At 35.6% G+C, this 10,930-nt stretch overlaps 1 long non-coding RNA gene across 2 annotated transcripts; it reads right to left on the bottom strand.

The window, feature by feature from the left end:
• Window positions 1-914: 914 nt before the first annotated feature.
• LOC104910672 lies at window positions 915-10,512 on the bottom strand. 2 transcript variants are annotated; one of them, XR_002114277.1, is made up of 4 exons: window positions 9,584-10,512; window positions 8,359-8,457; window positions 4,905-5,144; window positions 915-3,440 (listed from the first exon to the last, which is right to left on the bottom strand). It is a non-coding gene; the product is annotated as an uncharacterized LOC104910672 (long non-coding RNA). The 2 variants fall into 2 exon arrangements; XR_002114278.1 differs by having other exon boundaries at window positions 8,363-8,457.
• Between the last annotated feature and the right edge of the window lie 418 nt (window positions 10,513-10,930).

The raw sequence follows: 10,930 nt of genomic DNA, 5'->3' as shown, positions 1-10,930 counted from the left end.
ATAGGGACACCTGGCCTCAAGGGGAAAATGAAGACCTAAAAATCTATTAATATGATTTTAATTATCTGTGTTCTTGATGGAATCATCACTATTCTTTAAAGCAATGAATTCATTTCCACCCTCCCCCCCCTCTTTCTCTCTTTAGGTATTGGAGAAATTTCTATGGGAAAATATTCACAGTGCACTTTTCATGCTCAGGATTCTATGAATTCATTAACCAATTAATTCTCAGATTTTGGCTGTAGTTAAATACACGTTCCCATTGCACAGATCAAGAATTGCACAGACTGGTTAAATGTACTTATAAAGTAGTCCAAATCCCAACTTCGTTTCTTATCGTGCTTTTCCTCTGACCTTGTTACATCTAGTTATACTAGAGACAGGATGCAGAAGTCAAAGAATTGCTCTGAACTCATACATATGATCTGATAGTCTTAGTGGAATTGTAAATAAAGGTAGATCATCTCTCTATAAACAACCCTTTCTGAAGGCATTTCCTTAAATATAAGACTTCAGCTAAGCTAATTGTATCTGACTTGCATATTTGTGTCTAACCTGACCTATCGTTCCTTTCAGTCATGGAACTACTTAGCAAGCACACCTGTACACTTAATAAATTTATATATTTAATTCAAGAGGAATGAGTAACACATACTAAGTCAGTGTAAGGAGCAAGATAGAGAAACATGGACCTGTTAGAGTGTGTCCAGAGGAGGGTCACAGAAGTGATCCAAAGGTCGGAACATGTTCCCTAAGGGAACAAACTGAGGGAGCAGGTGCTTTTCAGCCTGGAGAAGGACTCGGATTGACCTGATAACCGCCTTTCGGTATATAAAGGTGGGATATAAGAAAGAAGGGAGACTTTAGCAGAGTCTGATGTGATAGAACAAGGGGAAATGGTTTCAGACTAGAAGAGAAAGATTTAGACTGGATATGAGGAAAAAGTGTTTTTTGTTTTTGTTTTTGTTTTTTATTATAAGGGTAGTGAGTCACTGGAACAGATTACCCGGAGAGGTGGTGGAAGGCCTATCCTTGGAAAGAGTCAAGTTCAGGTAGGAACGGGCTCTAAGCAACCTGATAGTGCTGTAGGGGTTCCTGTTCATTGCAGGGAAGTTGGACTAGATGACCTTTAAAGATCCTTTCCAACTTAAACAATTCTAAGATTCTATGACTACTCTATAATCAAATCCGTAAATAAACTGCCAGCAATAATTTCTACTTCTACAACCACACTGGCGGGTGAATACAGGCTTCAAACCAGATCCTGAGAACTCAAGGCAGGCATCCCCTTTTCAATGGCTAGCCTGTGTCTCTTCTAAAAGATGTAAGAAATTGACTAATATTATGAGACAAAAGAAAGGGATACAGAAGAGAACAAAAGCTAGAGCAAGAGTCCTTCACATGATGCATTTGTTCACATCCTCGATGCAAGTCACTGTTACCAATAACAGTAAATTGTACAAAAAGGTGTGGGTTTTTTTTTTTTCATAAATGATAGTTCATGCACAATATCAGTGAGTGCAGTGGGCATTAATTTTACGAGTAATAAATTCTGATTCATCTGAAAAACTTCTGGAGTTGCTTGAGTCATTATTACTTCTCCACAAAAGAACAGAGTTCACAAGAAATGTTAATTTGCTTCTTTGGGGGGCATGTCAGAGCAGTACTCTTTAATAATGTACAATGCAGAGCAGACAGAGTAGGAAATGTAATGAAAACCTTTGGAAAACTGAAACTTTTTAATCCTCAGTTTAGATAATACTAAGAATTCTGAGGCCTTATCTAGCAGCCAGCTATCCTTAAAGACTACTTAAAGCATCCAGCAAATGTACCCTGAATTGGCCACACTAAATGGAAATTTTCACTTAAGAATGTGGACATACTTAACAGGACAGAAGGCACAGCCAAGAGTTTGTAGTTCACAAATACCCTCTATCTAATAAAAATGCTTTTTAAGTATAGTTCTGAATAATAATTTCAGTAGCAAAGAACACTGCCTGAAAGCTTGAAAAGAATGAGATTGAAGTAAAATTAAAACATAAATTTAAGTAAATTCACTTTAAATAATGAACACATTATTGACATAATATGCATCCCCCACAGAGATAAAATCATTAGTACTTCCTACCTTTCATTCTCTTCAATTCTTATTCATTATAACCACAAACTGGTGTCATCTATACAAAGAAAGTGAAAAATCTTGTGCTACATAATTTGTTCAAGGTATTAAAAAAGAAAATTGAAAAAGGATAATGGTCTCCTCTAATCAATATATGCTAAGCTCTTACAGAAAGTTGAAATCAGGAAAAAAAAAATCCAGAACAGAATTTACTGATCCTGTGGAAATATTATTCTAAAAAGGACTCTATTAATCAGACCTGAGCCAATGCAAACTTTAATAAGTTATGAGCACATTTCCTGGGACATCAGGAATGCTGCCCTAGGCTCACTGGACACTTAAATTTCATGGTTTTTAGCTCCTCTTCTTTCACTACAATTTCCCTCCCAAAATACTCTCAGTTATGTCAGCATCACTTCAGCTCCACCATTAGAATCCGCAGAGAAGGATCAATACAGACCAATTTTTTTTATTTTTTTTTTTTTAACAACAGGGAATCGTCTTCTTCCTAGCAGTCTACCTACAAGGTTAATGGTTGATGCGCTTAATATTTCTTCTAATCATCTCTTGCAGTGCTACATGTTAGTGCAACCACTAGAGAAGCAACGAAGGAAAGATATTCTTGTAAAACGAATGCAGCAGGAAAACAAAATGTGTCCATCTGATGCATGGTTCCTCTTGTCTACACGTAACGCTCTGCTCCTTTATGTACTTGAGACCTGAGCTTCTGAGGAAAGACATAAATACAGAAGTCTCACGTGCCTTTCACTTACCTAAAGCTTCATGTGGAAAATGTTATTCTCTTTCTCCTAGCTGATTGGCCATGCAAACAGATCTGAGATCAGCTTAACCAACCTTCATGAATTATCTTTGGGAAGTTGTTTGTTCAATTCCTAATTCCTAAGAGTTCTTTCAGATTTTTAAGAAAATAACATTAAGAAAAAGACAGTATTAAACTCTGTGACCTTCTGTTACAGTGAATTTCATCAGTGCCAACTGGCCATGAAAAATAGCATTTCTTTTACTTGGTTCTAATTTGTTCCCCTCTCTTTCTTAAGACAGTTCAATATTATTTCACCACAGGGTGGGATTAGAAGGAACTGCTCGTATGTTACAGGAGAGAACCATCAATTACAAATATGTAACAGTCATACCTAAATTGTTACGGATGCCATCTGAGCATGGGAGAAATGCCAGGAAGGCCCATTGACTGTTGCTGAGATTGGTTTCTATTTCTGGACTCTTAATGTCATTTGTTTTCACTTTTACTGCAGGTTCTTATTCTTCAGGTCTTTCTGGATCATTTTTCAAGTGAATACGCCTGACAGAGAGAAATTAACAGTAATTTTGTGAATCTCCATGTTTCTTTATGGTTACACAGAAGAGTAGGCTTTTTTCTCTCTTCAGATAATATTTGGATGTTCTGTTTTGTCAACAAATAGTAACTTAATATTTCAAGTGCAGGAACATGTAATATCCTCAAGAACTTCAACTCCCAAAATAGAATCTTCGATCAGATTGATATAGGCAACTCCTTACTTAGAGGGGCATTTCAGTGAGTTACTGACACAGGTATGGAATCTCTATGTAAGGATAAAATTCCTGGGCTGCTTTCTAATTTACATGAGATGAGGAAAAAAAAAAAATCATCATTAATATTAATTTCAGTCTTGCTACTTATGATTATTGTCATATAGGTTTTTAAAAGATCTGCCTAACCATAAAGCTCAGTCTACTCAAGGCTAGCCAGATAAATATTTAATGATAGTAAGACAATCAGCCACAGGTTTCCACTGCCTAACTTATGTAGGACAGTATGTTCCATTCTATCATGCTATTTAAGTATGAACAAGAATTAGATTCTCCCATTTTAGAAAGATAAATTTACAAATTATTCCACACCTTATATTGCTGTAATCTTGAGGAAAAATATATTCTCAAAATGCTGATGTAAAGCAATCCACTGATAGACCTATGTACAGACTATGTGCTACAAGCGAATGTTCCACTGACCTAGTGTCCAGGCTCTAAGAGGCTACTGTAGTTGACATGTCTACTCAGTCTTTGCTTAACCTGGCATAGCTTCAAACAAGAAGTCATCCGGAAGGGTGTTAGGAGGACATCTGTCCATTAGGAAATAGACTTCAGTGACCACCAAATAACCTTTATATGAAATCTTTAGTCTACTGCCAACTCAAAGGTTCTCTGTATAATAGAAGAGGTCCAGGTTAATAGGACCATTTGAATTTTAAGTAGTGGCCCAGGCAATAATTCCATCTCTCCTGTCATACTTTGTGTGAAACGTACACTCTTGGGCTATGTCACCACTGCTGAATAATTGTGTTAATCTTTCCTTTATTTAATGGAATATTTTGAGGACTAAATTGGTACTTTTTTTTTTTTTTTTGCCAACTGCAAAGTGTTACTCACCTATTTCTTCATTCTGTTTCTCTATCACTGTAATGTGTGAACGTGTATGTGTCTCCAAGTGTGTATATGTATATGCATATATAAATATGTATACGTGAAGATAGAAATAATTTAATTTGGTCATACACAAACAAACAAAACATTAAATATTAACTGCATTTCACCAGTGCTTGTGGTGGCCTTGAATATCTTCTCACAAAGGAACAAATGTCAAATCATAATCAAGAGTTATTCCACTGGGCAAAATAAATACAAAAATTTTGTTCAGCATACAGCAAGGATTTGAAAGTCTTTTTTTTTTTTTTTAAAGAGAAACTACATTGTTATTGCATTCAGTTGAGAGCTCATGTCTTACCTTTAGCCCACGAAACTTAAAAAGTGGTTATGAAATTAAGTCAACCCTTAGAGCAACCAGTGTTATCAGAGTGAAGTAACTGAGACTGCTGCTGAGGTAGGCTTAAAGTCCCTTTAAACTTGTGTTACTGATCTCTTCTGTTTCTTGAGCCATCCTTTCGTGCTCCTCACTTAAAAAAAACATTATGCTACAAGAGGGAGATGGCAGTACTTAACAGTGATAAGACTTCTTGGGCATGATCTGAAGAGGAGAAAAAAAAAAAAAGAGAGAAAACAAAACAGAAGGAAAAATGATGTTGAGTTGATCTTTTTGTTGGCACCAGAGAAAATACCAAGCTCTGAAATATCTTTATACATAAAACATAAATCTCATCTAGTTTAGAAGAGTACCAGAGAATAGTTTTCCTTCTCTTCCTTGGTTTTTCTAATCCCAAGTCCATATTTGTCTCTGTAAACACCCATCTATTCACTTTCTTTCTCTCAAACTCCCTCTTTACCATTTAGCAAGTTTTTCCACTTCCTAGATTTCCTCGTTCCTCCTAGTAATGTCGTACTGTACATGTAGCAATAGCAGAAGGTAGTGCTACATGAGGTCTTTACAATTTATCTCCTTCTGTTCTCCATATTTCAGAATCATGTATTTTACTGCACTCTTCTCTTTTCCATTCCTTTCCCATAGAGAAGGAGATGCAAGACAGTTTCTGCCAAAGCCAGATTTCAATTACGCCAGTTGAAAAAAACAAGTCACAAACAGTAGAGAAAACCCATGGGGGAAGAAAGAGCAGCAGACATGTTGACGTCTGAAACCTCTACTACATTCGTTATTTATTATTGCCTTCTATTGACAGCAGCATAGGCGAGGACTCACTACAGCAAGAGATAAGTGAAGAACTTTGGTAGGGTTTGAATGTCAAATGCAGAGGCAGTGCTCAGCAGCTGGTGAAGACAATATGCATATCCTATCTGATGTTCATTCACCACCTTCCCAGCTTCTTCTCCTGGTACGTATTTATGACTTGGCTCTTTCTAGCCACCAGTCTAGGTAATAATAAAATCAGAATGAGAGCTGATTATGTTCAGTGGAGAAGCCACCAAATGGAATAGAGCAGTCATCAAGGAAGGTATTCACAGAGGAGAAGCCAGAAAGGATGGAGAACTATCTTTGAGTGTATGACGTGTTATAGTGGAGGGAAACCTGTAGAAAAACTCTAAAAGACAGGGGAGTGATGGCAGAGCATCCTGAAGACACAGTTCAGATCTGAATAGCTCTTTGTATAGCCTTTTTGTGTTAAATGAGTGAAGGACTCAAATTATTTTGGAGTGAAAGAGCCAACCAAGAGCAAACCATTTTAGTGATCTCATTCTACTTACTGCTGCTGAGAAGAGAGTTTGACTATAACAGTATGAAAGAAAGGCCAGTGAGAAGTCATCACTGAACCAGAAATGTCACACACTGTCTGTTAGCTTCATATCATGCAAGAACTAGAATCAAATAAGTCTGTACTACCACAGACAGTGGAAGAGAGAGTCAAAAAAACTTAATATTGAAAAAGAGAATTATTGCTGCTCAATGAGCCCATAGTTCAACAACAAGAGAACATCCCACACATTTATTTCTTTCACCTGCTTGGAAAAGGTAACAGGAAGTTGGTTAACTTTGATGTTTTAACAAAAATATGACTGAATTATTTGTGAAATACAAATAGTGAAGGCACTGCTAGTTACTAAACTTCAGATGGCACCTGCAATGCTATACATACTTTTCCACTGTCTTTATTTACTAGTCTACTACTATAATACTACTAGATTACTACACTAATCTTTAGTGTTATGTTGGGATTTCTAACAAGATTAAGATTTCATTGTGGCAGTGCACAAAATGCATAGGCAAAGTAGCTGACAACACCTACACAGTACATTCTGACTACCCAAGGAAAATGAGATTTCCCAGTTTCCATCAGAGAAAACTCCACACCAAAACTATCCAACTATCCATTATCTTTCAGAGTACATGTGAACACTTTTTTTTTTTTTTTTTTTTTGTTGAGCAGAGGCAGTAACATGACAAAAATCACACTTACCTTTCAAAATCCCGGAAACATTTGAGAAGTTGTTGTAACACAAGACCTGAGCTATAGTGCGTGCTGTTTCCACAGATCTTTTGAAAAATATACTCAGGCTCATGTCTTGCCTAAGATTTGCTGTCCAATACAATTATTGGTGCAATAATTTAAATTAAAAAAAAGTTATTAGAACTAAATTAAGAGCCTGGTAGAGAAAGATGAGCTTTGAATGTAAGAATTGTATGAATCACTACTTCTAACTCAAAGTCAAGTAATTATTTATGCTAGAAAGCAAAATTCAGTCATTACACGATTGGATGTTATATATTTAAAAGTTTCTGAAATAATTTTTATATCCGCCTGTGAGAAAAATGTGTTTCCAAATCTAACAGCCAATAGCAGATCTTTATGATGCATGTTTCCACAGCTTCTTTCAGTGAGAATTTCTTACCTTTCCTTCATTCCTTTCTCCCCAGAAGAATACTAAATCAAGGTAGCTGAAATAACCTATTTGAAAGTTCTTGCTTTGATGCATTAAACATAATTTCCTTCCCTCAGTGTTTTCATCATAACAAACAGCATCATTACAGTTGGCATTTACCTTATTCCACAGTATTTCTAACATAAATTAAAAAAGAGCCATTAGATTTGATGACAGGGCAAGGAAGAAAGTACCTAACTAACATGACAAATTATTTGTGGCGATTTTTAAGATAATTCAATTTTGTCTGTACCTAAAATTAAAATAAACAACCCATTTCTCTCAATTGGATCTGGCTTCTCTGAGTACTTTTCACATAATATTTACCCAGCATGACCATCCCAACAGTACTGGAAAGGCTGCACAACTCTGAAATGCAACTATTTAATTGAAAGATTTTGCTTTAGAATTTTTCAAATGAAAATTCTAATAAAGCTTTATGATAGATGGAAAAAAGGAAATACAAATAAAGACAAATTATTCTCCTATTATGACCTACTTCTCTGTGTTGTTTATTTATTAACTTTTTTTTTTTTTTAGAATTATTAACAAATGAATTTGGAAGAAATAAAAGCATGTATTTTCTATTTCAATTCAGTCAAACTTTTTCTTCACATCAGCAAAGTAGTGCTAATAAATTGAGACAATTTGTATTAGTCCAGCTCTAACGTGTGTTTTAGATGACTTCAGATACTGGACGTTCCTGCATCATATATTAAAAAGTTCTAAACTATTTGTGTTACAAGCTATCCAACCATTATTCTTCTCCACATTCTTTAATTTATTTGCAGTTTTCCTCTTTAATGATAGTTTTTCTGATCTGTGCCTTTTTCATCAACTTAGGTCATTGAAAATAAGTGAATGGCTCAGAATGGTGACCAGTGAGATGTACGATATTTTTGAGCACCTACCTACGTGTTGGACAAAATGCTGAGAATAATTTCACCACCACAGCCAGTGATGAAGTGCCCCGTTCTATTGTCCTTTGCCTTTCCAGTTTATAGTTGATCCTGAAAAGTCAAGCGGTAACAATAATTACACCCTCTTTAATGTTACTTGCACTGGATACTTTTTATATCCCAGAAATTAAGAGCACAAACACAGTGCTACTCCATAAGGCTTCAGTTGATTCTTGGGGAAAATAAGATATTGTCAGTAATACTGTCAGAATGTAGTGAATGGCTCAGTAGTGTTTGGTACTTCTGTTCATCGCTAGGATATAGGAAAAAAAGGAGAGCTATTCAATAAATAAAATTATGCCACATTTTACAGTATAACAACAACATAATTTGAATGCTTATTAGGATATGAAAGAAAATAACTGAGCACTTCATGCATCTTAAAAAAAAACCTATCCTCTCAGTTCTTTAATGGACAAGTCTTCAGGTAAAGCACCACAGCAAATACTCCTAAATTATTCTCATCGGTGAACAACTATGTGTTTTAAGGCTTTCATTACATGCACAAATCTGAATGAACTACTGAGATGAGCCACTAATTTCAAAAGCTATAAATCATTTGGTCTGAATATCTGCAGACCTTACTGCATACTTCTGTTGGGTATGATTGAAGCATAGAATATCTCAAGTTGGAAGAGACCCACAAGGATTGAGTCCAAATCCCAGCTCCACTCAGGACCACCTATAAGTCAGAATGCATCAACAAGTCATTCAGGTGCAGTAAATTCTGTTTCTCCAAAAATCTGTAAATATTGCACTATTATTTTCCAGTTTTATTCTCTTACACACATACAGACATAGCAATGCATTTCAGCAACTGCATATAGTTTGAGTCCTTTAACATACGTACATAGGTTATTCCTCAAGTAACTGCGGAGAAGTATAGTGGAACCGCTGTAGGAGAGAAGTATGGCTAATACTGGTGTGAAAATCAGACTGTGGCCCTTGTCCAAATTAACTAATGAGCTACAGTTCCAGATTTTAAACTGCCACTCTTGAAAAATACATTTTACACTAACTCAAGAAAGCCCCAGTGAGGGGGAAACAATAATCAAATCACATTTAAAACATTTCTGACAGGTGAATCTTGGCACCAACTGGAAAGCAGAGAATCATCTCAGGGATTTAAAACTCTGAACATATCCAGAAATTTATATTAGCATCAAGACTTGGTTACCTGACTTTCTTTCAAATCAGTTCAAGCCTCAATAGAATCAAAGCTGAATCCGCTCAACTTTCTGTTTCAGAGAGTTTTGGTGTCATCAGAGGCTTTTCCCATATATAGAAATCTGGAGACAAAAATACAGCTTTAAAGCACTGGAGTTTAATGGCGTAAGTTTTTCTCTACCAGCTCTCTAGCATAATGATCTCAGCATAGTTATCTCTGCATTTTTTACTTATTTTATTTTACTGTCATTCTTACAAAAATGTAGCATTAAAAATTGATAATCCTTAGGATTTACCATGCCTCCTTCTTGGTTGTCAAAGTTCAATAGAAAAAAAATATATACATACTTCAGTAGATGGCAGAGTATAAACAACTTAAAAATAACACATTGTCTGAAATTGCTCTACCTCCAACTTAAGGTGAAACCTCCATGCTCAGTACTCAGTAGAAAGAAGTCTGGCTTCAAAATCACTTCAAATAGACATCAAGCACCTGCTCATTTGTAGAATAAAGCAAAATTGCAAGAGGTTGTCAAACTTAGGCTTGAACTGAAATAACATCATTAAAAGGGTTACACAGGTGGAAGAACCGAGCCCAAGAGGCAAAACTTGATTCAGAAATCAAATAATTAACTAAGCATTTTAGAGTATTTACCCGTCTTCTATCAAGCTAGGTAAGAAATTAGAATTATTTCAGTGTAAGAAATCAAATTTTTTGTAGAACGAAGCGAGACCTGAATTTTTGTGTCTATGCAGATAAGCAGAAGTAAGGAAATGGCCAACTATTTGCTAGGAAAAAAATAAAAGAAAGTGGGGGAGAGAAAAGAAAAAGAAGCCTCTAGGGGCTTATTGTAGAAGTGTTCCAAGGCAGTTAAACTACTTTCGTACATGGGAGTATGATACTTTTTCTGCATTTTTCACTTGAGAAAAGAAAACAGAAAAAACACCACCACTACCAACAGTAAAATGATCAAAAAAAAAACAAACCAAAGACATATCAACCTTCGGGGTAACTCGTGTCCTCCAGACCCACATATAAAACAGCATAGTGCTGTGCGTAAGGGCTGAAGCAGGAAAGCACTTTTATAAGTCCTATGGAAAATAGCACTAAACCAACTGATGGATTTGAATTTTAAATCCCAATCTCAGTTTCCTTTGATATTAGAAAAAACATTGGAACTCATCCAAGAACATTGTACATTTGAATAGATGGTTGGATTTCTGCCATCAATTTAATTTAAAAAAAATAATAAAGAGATAGAAAAAAAACAAAATCTGGAAGCTGAAGCTGAAACTGAAACTTTGCATGATACATGGCTATTCAAAAACAAAAAAACAAAAAAAAAACAACACGCCC

The sequence above is a fragment of the Meleagris gallopavo genome, chromosome 4 (assembly GCF_000146605.3).
Source record: "Meleagris gallopavo isolate NT-WF06-2002-E0010 breed Aviagen turkey brand Nicholas breeding stock chromosome 4, Turkey_5.1, whole genome shotgun sequence".
Lineage (NCBI taxonomy): Eukaryota > Metazoa > Chordata > Aves > Galliformes > Phasianidae > Meleagris > Meleagris gallopavo.
The sequence above is the reverse complement of the archived record's forward strand: the minus strand, read 5'-3'. Positions and strand labels throughout refer to the sequence as shown.